The following is a 9,688-nucleotide window of genomic DNA, read 5'->3' as shown; positions in this document are numbered from 1 at the left end:
GCAGCGGCTACGCTGGTGGTAGAGGGTCCCTCCGCGTCCGACATCTTCCTCCCTCCTAATTAACCGTGGCCTACCTTCTGGCGATCCTCTTCTGTAGGCCGCGGCTTCCCTCGCGATGCTCTGGGAGAGGACCTTGCGTTGCTCGGTGATGACGTTGGCATCCGCTGGATCTCCATCCAGGACCTTGAGCAGCGTCTCAGCGTAGGGCGGGGCTTCAGGTCTCACGCGTGTTTGGACGTCCACGCCCCTCTTCTTCCCGCGCGTCGTCCCGAAGATGGCGCCCGATGGCGGGAAACGGCTCCGATTGGCGGGAAATGGCCCCAAATGGCGGGAAACTTCACTCAGATATGTATAGAGTCTTTTCCAGGCACGCAATACCCGTTTGTGGCGGGTTGGTCACAATTCTGCCGACTACGCCAAAGCTGACTCCCCCCCTGGGCCGTGGGGTACCCGGAACCGGGCCTTCTAGTGTACGGTGCTGATGGGGGTAGTAGTGGCAACCCGATCCCGTGGCTCAGGGTGGTCAGACCAAATGGTGGCAGTCTATTTATCAGTGTTTTGAATGTCCGACTACGCCACCCGTGGATTGCGGTTGGAGATAACCGCCGCTGCAAGGCAGACCGCTGAGGCTGGTGTTGGTGTGCAGCACAGGGGTAGGATAACTCCCCATGGGAAGAGTGTAGCCTCAGGGCAGTGTAGGTGGATGTTGGGGGTGATAGTGCAGGCCGCAATAGCAAGAGTTCAGAGTCCGCTTCAAACAGTTCAGGGTCTTTATTGTAGATATTATTAATGGCCCAACAGTACCGGTTAGGAATGGGCCTGGGTGTCTGAGAGCAATCGGGTGAGCCCCACTGGTCAGGGTGAGTGTGTAGGCCTACCGTTCTCTCTATGCTCTTTCTGACTATCCCCCTTTTCGTGGTGTAATAGCCCACGTCCCTGAGCTGGCCGTGTACTTCTCTCCTGTATGGCTTGCGACTCAGGCCTTGGGTACCTGTTGCTTGCTCCTCGATGTACTGGTCCCTCTGTGTGGCGGAGCCTCCAGGCTTCTTAGGCCAAGGGACCTGAAATCCCTCGCAGCTTGGTTCTCTGCTGCTGGGCTTGTAACCCTGACAGCCTCGGACCCCAATGTCCAGTAGATTGGTTCTCTGCCAGGACCGGCTCTCGTCGCCTCTGTCCCTGGCTTGCAGTTTCTCCTCTGCCTCACGGACTCCTCAGCTACAGCTGAACTGTCCCTCCTTCTCTGGGACTAGTCTCACTCCTGAGCTAGGTCTTCCAGTTCTCTCTAACCCTGCCCCCAGTTCCAGCTTTTATAGGGGCAGCCAGCTCCCCCTGCTGGCCTGGGACAGGAGGTGCTGTATGCTAATTGTCCCTAACCAGGGGACCTCCCTCCTACTTTCAGAAACAGATTATTGTTTGTGGCATCCAGGCCTGGGGTGACACACACACATTGCTCTATATTTAGTATGATGCCCCCACTCCTCCATATATATAGCATGATAGTCCCACTGCTCCATATACAGGTGCATCTCACTAAATTAGAATATCATCAAAAAGTTAATTTATTTCAGTTCTTCAATACAAAAAGCTGTCTTTCAGCTCATCTGCATTGTTGGGTCTGGTGTCTCTCATCTTCCTCTTGACAATACCCCATAGATTCTCTATAATAGATTCTCTATGGGGTTAAGGTCAGGCGAGTTTGCTGCCAATCAAGCACAGTGATACTGTTGTGTGTAAACCAGGTATTGGTACTTTTGGCCGTGTGGACAGGGGCCAAGTCCTGCTGGAGAATGACATTTCTATCTCCAAAAAGCTTGTCGGCAGAGGGAAGCATGAAGTGCTGTAAAATGTCCTGGTAGCCGGCTGTGCTGACTTTGGTCTTGATAAAACACAGTGGACCTACACCAGCAGATGACATGGCCTCCCAAACCATCACTGATTGTGGAGCCTTCACACTAGACCTCAAGCAGCTTGGATTGTGGACTCTCCACTCTTCCTCCAGACTCTGGGACCTTGATTTCCAAATGAAAATTGGAACTCTAGGACCTTGTGGAGTGTGTCAATGACTGCCTTCTGGACATCTGTCAAGTCAGCAGTCTTCCTCATGATTGTGGAGCATACTGAAACAGTATTGAAGAACTGGAATAAATTAACTTTTTGAAGATATTCTAATTTAGTGAGATGCACCTGTATATACTATGATGGTCCCACTGCCCCACATACATATAGTATAATGGCCCCACTACTCCATATGTAGTATGATGGACCCACTACTCCAGATATATAGTAGGATGGCTCCACTGCCCGATCATTTAAAAAAATATCTCACTTAATCCTGATTCCCTACATCACGGCCTCTGTCTCCTCTTCCATGGCGGGACAGCAGAGCAGAGCGATGCAATGATGTCACCGAGCCACCTGCGTGAGTATGCTGACATCTCGTTAACCGCAGGCCTATGGCGATCTGTGGCATATGAAAGAGATAGTGATAGGGCAGGGAGCTTGTGTCCCACTGCTTTATCATGCGACGCCTCTGCATAAGAGACATTAGGGCTACATTAGCTACGTCACAGAAGACACTGGAGCTGGAGTATATAGAATAGGAGACACTGGGGTTGGCGTATATTCATCACAGGGTACATTGGGGCTAGAGCATATACATCACAGAAGAAGCTGGAGTATATAGAATAGGAGACACTGGGGCTGGAGTATATAGAATAGGAGACACTGGGGCTGGCGTATATTCATCACAGGATACATTGGGGCTAGAGCAAATACATCACAGAAGAAGCTGGAGTATATAGAATAGGAGACACTGGGGCTGGAGTATATAGAATAGGAGACACTGGGGCTGGCGTATATTCATCACAGGATACATTGGGGCTAGAGCATATACATCACAGAAGAAGCTGGAGTATATAGAATAGGAGACACTGGGGCTGGAGTATATAGAATAGGAGACACTGGGGCTGGCGCATATACAGTTCTGCTCAAAAGTTTACATACCCCGGCAGAATTTTTCCTTTCTTGGCCTTGTTTCAGAAAAAATGAATGATAACAAAAACACTTTTTCTCCACTCATGGTTATTGGTTGGGTGAAGCCATTTACTGTCACATTTCTGTGTTTTCTCTTTTTAAATCTTAATGACAACTAGTGATGAGCGAGCATGCTCGCTACTGCTCGGTGCTTGCCCGAGTATCTCACTGCTCGAGATGCTCTGCGCTCACCGAGTATTTCCGGTTTGGTCGGGCGGGAAGTCGGGACCCATCCCTGCATGTTTGGTGCTCTTTACAGAGCCAATGAACATGCAGGGATTGCCTGCCATGCACTGTAATGCCATAGCCATGTTGGTTGTGGGCATTACAGTGATTGGCTGGCTGCACAGCGTCATCAGGTCTATATCTGACCTGGCACCGCCATGCTCATCACAGTCACTCCGGATCAGACAGTGTAGGGAGAGCTGCTGCTGCATTAGGGAGAGATTTGATCGTGCATTAGGTAGTGTAGTGAGAAAAACCGCACATTACACATATACATCTCAACAAACAGTCCTTCTGAGGACTAATCCATCTGCAGAGATATCAGGCAGGCAGTGTAAATAGGCAGGCAGGCAGTGTATATAGCAGACTGCAGTGCATATAGCACAAGAGGCTCCATTCCAATTCTGCCTTCTGCTGCTGTTAGATATTTCTATACAAAGGCCCAGGTCTCAGGGGCGAGGAATACTTTTCTTTGGATCTTAATCCTCATTATTTGCTTATAAAGCAATCCAGAGAACACCATTTTTCTGCACCATTTGCTTGTTGGCACTGCAGAATACAGCCAGGTCCTTTCCATATTAGAGCGCTAGAAATCCAGCTATTCAAAACTGTGTTTTCTCCGTCACACAGATCACATATACGTTGTCAGAAAATACTGCCATTTCTGGCCTCCATTTTTTCAGTGTGTCAGTGAAGCAATTCACAGCAGTTTGCTGTTCACACTACTTACCTACAGGCCAGGTATTTAAAACTCTGTTTTCTCCATCACACCGATCACATATAACTTCGCTTCAAACTCAGTCATTTGTAGTGAGCGTGGAAGATACTATCCTCCGTTTAAAATGGGCAAGGCACGTGGCAAGGGACGGGGAACTGGACGTGATGGTAATGGTGCATGCAGAGGCCGAGGACAAGGCCGTGGGCAAGCCGAAATTGTGCCACAACAAACACCCACATCTTCTCGCCTGACCTTCCTGTCCCAATTTCTAGGGGACCGCAGCACACCACTATTGAACCCAGATCAGTGTCAAAAGGTTGTTGGTTGGATAGCGGATAATGCTTCCAGTCACTTAGCCGCCACCACCACCACCACCCTGTCTTCCACACGGTCAAGTCTCAGTAGCCATGAGTCTGGACCTCATATTCCTCACCCTGACCCTCCTTCCTCCCACCATGCCGAGTACCCAGAGACAATTGATCCCACACTTGGACAATCTGAAGAGCTGTTCACTTTTCCATTTATAGATTCGGGCCTCTCGCCCGGTCCACTTGAAGCGGGGCAAGAGGAGATCACGTGTAGCGATGCCCAAATATTTGAGCAGCCACGGTCACACGAAGGCGACGGTGGGAAACTGTCATAAGAGGTGGACGATGATGAGACACAATTGACAGAAAGTCAGGAATAGTACCAGGGTGCAGAAGTGGGAGACGAGGTGGTGGATGATATAGTAACTGACCCAACCTGGCAGGAGGACATGCAGAGCAAGGACAGCAGCACACAGGGGGAGGGAGGCAGAGCATCCCAACAGGCAGGAAGAAGCAGTGTGGTGGCCGCAGACAGAAGGCAGGCTACCGTTTCCCGTAACACCAACATGAAGGAAGTTGCCACTACAACTGTTAGGTCTTCCCGAGTCTGGTTGTTTTTTAAAGACTCTGCCGATAACTCCAAAAAGGCCATTTGCATCACGAGCCAGACCAGCATCAGCAGGGGTGGCAAAACGACCAGCCTGACCACCACCAGCATGATGAGGCACATGGCAGCAAAGCACTCGACTTTGTGGGCCGAACACCAGGGTCCAGGAACAGTGTCTACAGGTGGCACCATTGCTTCTTCTGCTGTTGTGCATGCAAGTCAATCCCCTGTCCATAGTGCATGCAAAGATGCCTCCTGCCCTGCTCCTGTCATTGCACACTCTCAAGTAGCAGCATCAGGAAGCACATCCATGTCCTTGTCCCAGCGCAGCGTTCAGTTGTTCATACTCCAGTCCTTGGAATGCAAGCGCAAATATGCAGCCAACGTCCCACAGGCCACACTACTAAATTCTCACAATTCACGACTGCTTGGCTCGAAATGTTGCCTTTTAGGCTTGTGGAAACAGAAGCATTCCGCAACCTGATGGCGGCGGCCGTCCCTCGGTACTCTGTCCCCAGCCGCCACTATTTCTCCCAGTGTGCCGTCCCCACATTACACAAGCAAGTGTCCCAAAACATTAGCCGTGCCCTCAACAACGCAGTTACCGGTAAAGTCCACCTAAACACGGACACGTGGACAAGTGCTTGTGGGCAGGGACGGTACATCTCGCTGATGGCACACTGGGTTAACATAGTGGAAGCCGGGACCCAGTCGGACCTTGGGACGGAACACGTCCTCCCGACGCCAAGGATTGCAGGCCCTAGGTCAATCAGGGTTGCCCCCACGGTCTACAGCTCCTGAACCTCATGCTCCTCAGCCTGCTCCTCCTCCTCAGCCTCCATCTCCGAAATGACCACATCAGTCACAAGCTGGAAGCACTGCAGCACTGCCTCGGCCAAGCGGCAACAGGCTGTGCTGAAGCTAATATGCTTAGGTGAAAAAACACACAATGCTGAAGAGTTATGGACAGCTCTGAAAGAGCAGGCAGATCTGTGGCTCAAACCGCTGAACCTACAGCCAGGCATGGTCGCGTGTGACAATGGCTGGAACCTGGTGGCGGCTCAGAGGCGAGGCGAGCTCACACACGTACCATGCCTGGCCCATGTGCTTAACCTCGTGGTTCAGCGGTTACTCAAATCCTACCCGGAGCTGCCGGATCTGCTTGTTAAAGTATGCCGCCTGTGTGCCCATTTTAGAAAGTCAGCTACAGCTTCCGCTGCCCTTGCAGTGTTTCAGCAGCATTTGCAGCTTCTGGCTCACAGACTGGTGTGTGATGTCCCCACACGTTGGAACTCTACATTGCAGATGTTGGGAAGGATTTGTGAGCAGAAGAGGGCAGTTGTTGAGTACCAGCATCAAAAAGGCTATCGGTATTCAGTTCAGACTCCACACATAAGACCTCAGTAGTGGACGTGGATGTCAGACATATGTACCATCCTCCAAAACTTTGAGGACTCCACCAAGATGGTGAGCGGCGATGACGCCATAATTAGCGTCACCATCCCGCTTCTCTGTCTTCTGAAACGCTCTCTGCTCACAATCAAAGATGATGCATTGCAGGCGGAGCATGATAAGATGGAGCAATTAACCATACAGGGTGATTACACACAGCCAAGCCTCATCTCATCCCAACGTGGATTGGGTGACAATGAGGAAGAGGAGGAGGAGGAAGGACAGGAACTAGTTTCATGCACTATAGACGGTGCTATCTGCACAGCTGTCATACCGTCTGTTCAGCGTGGATGGCCAGAGGACAGAGAGGAGGAGGAGGAGAGCATGGTCAGTCATCCTCTTGGTGAGGACACGGAAGTCTTGCCTGTTAGTAGTCTGGCACGCATGGCTGAGTTTATGTTATGCTGCCTTTCCCATGACCCTCGCATTCTCAAAATTTTAGGTCATTACTGGTTGGTGACACTTCTAGACCCACTCTACAAGGAGAACTTTATATCTCTTATTCCTGAGGCGGACAGGTGTACAAAAATGAGGCAGTACCAGAAGGCCCTTGTTGCGGACCTATTAAAAAAATTCCCATCTGAAAACGCTGGAGGCAGAGGGCACACTTCGTTCGACAACCAAGGAGTACAGGCGAGAGAGACACAACTTCAATCCAGCAGAGGCAGGGGAACACTGTCAAAGTTCTGGGAGAGTTTTCTCAGACCCTCCCATCGCACAGGCCCTGAGGCGCAGGGTACTCTCACAAGGAGTGCAAAGTTTGGGAAGATGCTGAGGGAGTACCTTGCCGTACCGTACCAACGTCCTCCGTGATTCCTCTGTGCCTTATAAATATTGGGTATCCAAGCTAGATATGTGGAATGAACTGGCTCTCTATGCCTTGGAGGTCCTGGCCTACCCTGCCGCCAGCGTTTTATCAGATCGGGTTTTTAGTGCCGCTGGTGGAATTATAACTGATAAGCGCATCCTCCTGTCAACTGAAAATGCTGACAGGCTGACTCTTATAAAAATGAACAAGGGCTGGATTGGGCCAGACTTCTCAACACCACCGAATGATAGCAGCGTAACATAAACTCAAATCCAGTGTCTTTTCTTGGGAGGTGTATTCCCATGCACCTTTTCACACCCACACATGGGTATACGCTTCCTGATTTTGGCTATTTGCTCTTGTCCTCCTCCTTCTCCTCATCCTCCACCACCATATCACCAGGGTGACCGTGGTCCATGATGCAACACCCACATAATTTTTTTTAAGAGTGTTTGACTCGCCCCTGGGCCGTGGGGCACTCGGAGCCGGGCAATAGGGAGACGGTGGGGGTAGTAGTGGCGACCCGGTTCCGTGGCTCAGGGTGGTCAGACCAGTGGTAGTCCTTTAGCCGTCCTAAGTGATGTCCGACTGCGCCACCCGTGGATTGCGGTTATTATGAACCGCCGCTGCAAGGCAGATCGCTGGGGCTGATGATGTATGCAGCTGAGGTAGTGTGACTCCCCACGGGAAGAGTGCAGCCCCAGGGCAGTGTAGTGGATGGTGGGGGTGATGGTGCAGAGAGTCCCAGTGCCGTTAGTGCTGGAGGAGCGAAAGAGTACACAGACAACGTACTGCAGTCCAATGTCTTTTACTCACAGTTCATGTACTCCGGGTCACTTCTGTCAGCAATGACCGCCCGAGCCGTGCTGCGTCCACCAGGTGAGGGGCTCGGTCAACCCCAGGCAGTTCAGGAGCATGACACAGGACCCCTTCAATCCTTTCTCTGGCCTGCCTCACCAGTGACCCACTTTTGTCCAGCTGCCGCGGACTTGTGCGGGTAAATGTGGTTCCCGTTCCCCGCTGTCCTATATGGTGCCTTCCTAGCAGGTTTGATGAGGTGTCGCACCAATAAATGATCACGACCTCCGGTCTTTGGCTGAGGGCTGTTTCTCCTCCACCAACTTGGGATCCGGTACTCTTAATCTGCCTGACCCTTCACCCTGTATTCTCGTTGGTTCTTAGGGTCCCTTCTGCCGTCTTGTTCCTGAGCCCTTCTGTTTCTCTCTTTCTCTTTCTCTTCTGTTCCTTTCTGTTCTTGTTCCTTTCTGTTCTTGTTCCTTTCTGTTCCTGGCCTTCACCCTAGGCCTGCCTCGTGGAGCTGGGCCCAGACTGAGCCACAGCTCCCTGTCAGCCCTCTCTGGCTGAACTCCTTCTCTTACTCCACTCACTGAACTTCTCTTCTTCTCTTCTCTCTCTGCTGGCTGGGCCTCAGAGGCTAGGCCCGCCTACGGAGAAGAGCCCCTTGCAGAGGCCCCCACTCTGTCACTTCTTCTCTCTGACTGAACACTGTTCTAAGATGGTGCCCACCTTTTATACCTCCCTCTAGAACATGAGCCCAGGTGACCAGCAAACAATGGGCTCCTATCTACGCTCAGGAACCAACCCCTATCTGCTCCTACATCACTGGGTATTCCTACCCCCTCCCCACTCCAGCCAGGGACATGGTCTGTCGTGCCTGCATTTCTGTCTAATGGGAGCACCGTTGAGCTGTCCCTCGGAAATGGGATGAGTGTGCTGTATGCAGCTAACTGAACCCTGGTCCATACTCCATCCTTACCCGGGAGTGGAATATCACACCTCTGGCAGAGGTGCAATACCCCTGTAGCGGTCGAGCCCTCGGGGCGCTACATTTTTATGATGCCCGTAAAAAAAATTTTTTATACAGTATGTTCATGTATACCCCCCAGGAGTAAATGTTTGTCAGCCCATACACTTAGTGCATGGCATTACAAGTATAGGAGGCCCGCTCCTTTCTAATGGTAACAATTTTTTATGATGCGCTCCTCCACGTCTCTTCCAAGGGCCATTGAAGTGCCTCCAAATTTTTGGCAGCTCTTGCAGTCACTGCATAGTCCAACACTATGGGAGACTCTCTCCTTTCTAATGGGAATTTGTCATTACTGTGGCCTGGTCTATGTGTCTTTAAATTCTTAGTGGGTTTTTTCCTAAACTTGGTCAGCTGGTGGACTCACTGCATACCCTATAACTGTATAGCAGACCCTCTCCTTTCTAATGGGAACATGTCGTACCTTGTTAATGTGGCCCTGCTCTGTGTGTCCTTAAATTCTTAGTGGGGTTTTTCCTAAAATTTGTCAGCCGTTGGATTCACTGCATACCCTATAACTGTATAGCAGACCCTCTCCTTTCTAACGGGAACATGTCGTACCTTGTTACTGTGGCCATGCTCTTTGTGTCTTTAAATTGTTAGTGTTTTATTCAAAAATTTTGGCCACCCTTGCAGTCACAGCATGGGCATTACCACTATAGAAGACCCGCTCCTTTATAATGGGAACATTTTTTTTACTGAGACCCTCCTC

Source organism: Phyllobates terribilis, unplaced genomic scaffold (assembly GCF_046119375.1).
Source record: "Phyllobates terribilis strain yellow unplaced genomic scaffold, ASM4611937v1 Scaffold_256__1_contigs__length_2794641, whole genome shotgun sequence".
Lineage (NCBI taxonomy): Eukaryota > Metazoa > Chordata > Amphibia > Anura > Dendrobatidae > Phyllobates > Phyllobates terribilis.
The sequence above is the reverse complement of the archived record's forward strand: the minus strand, read 5'-3'. Positions refer to the sequence as shown.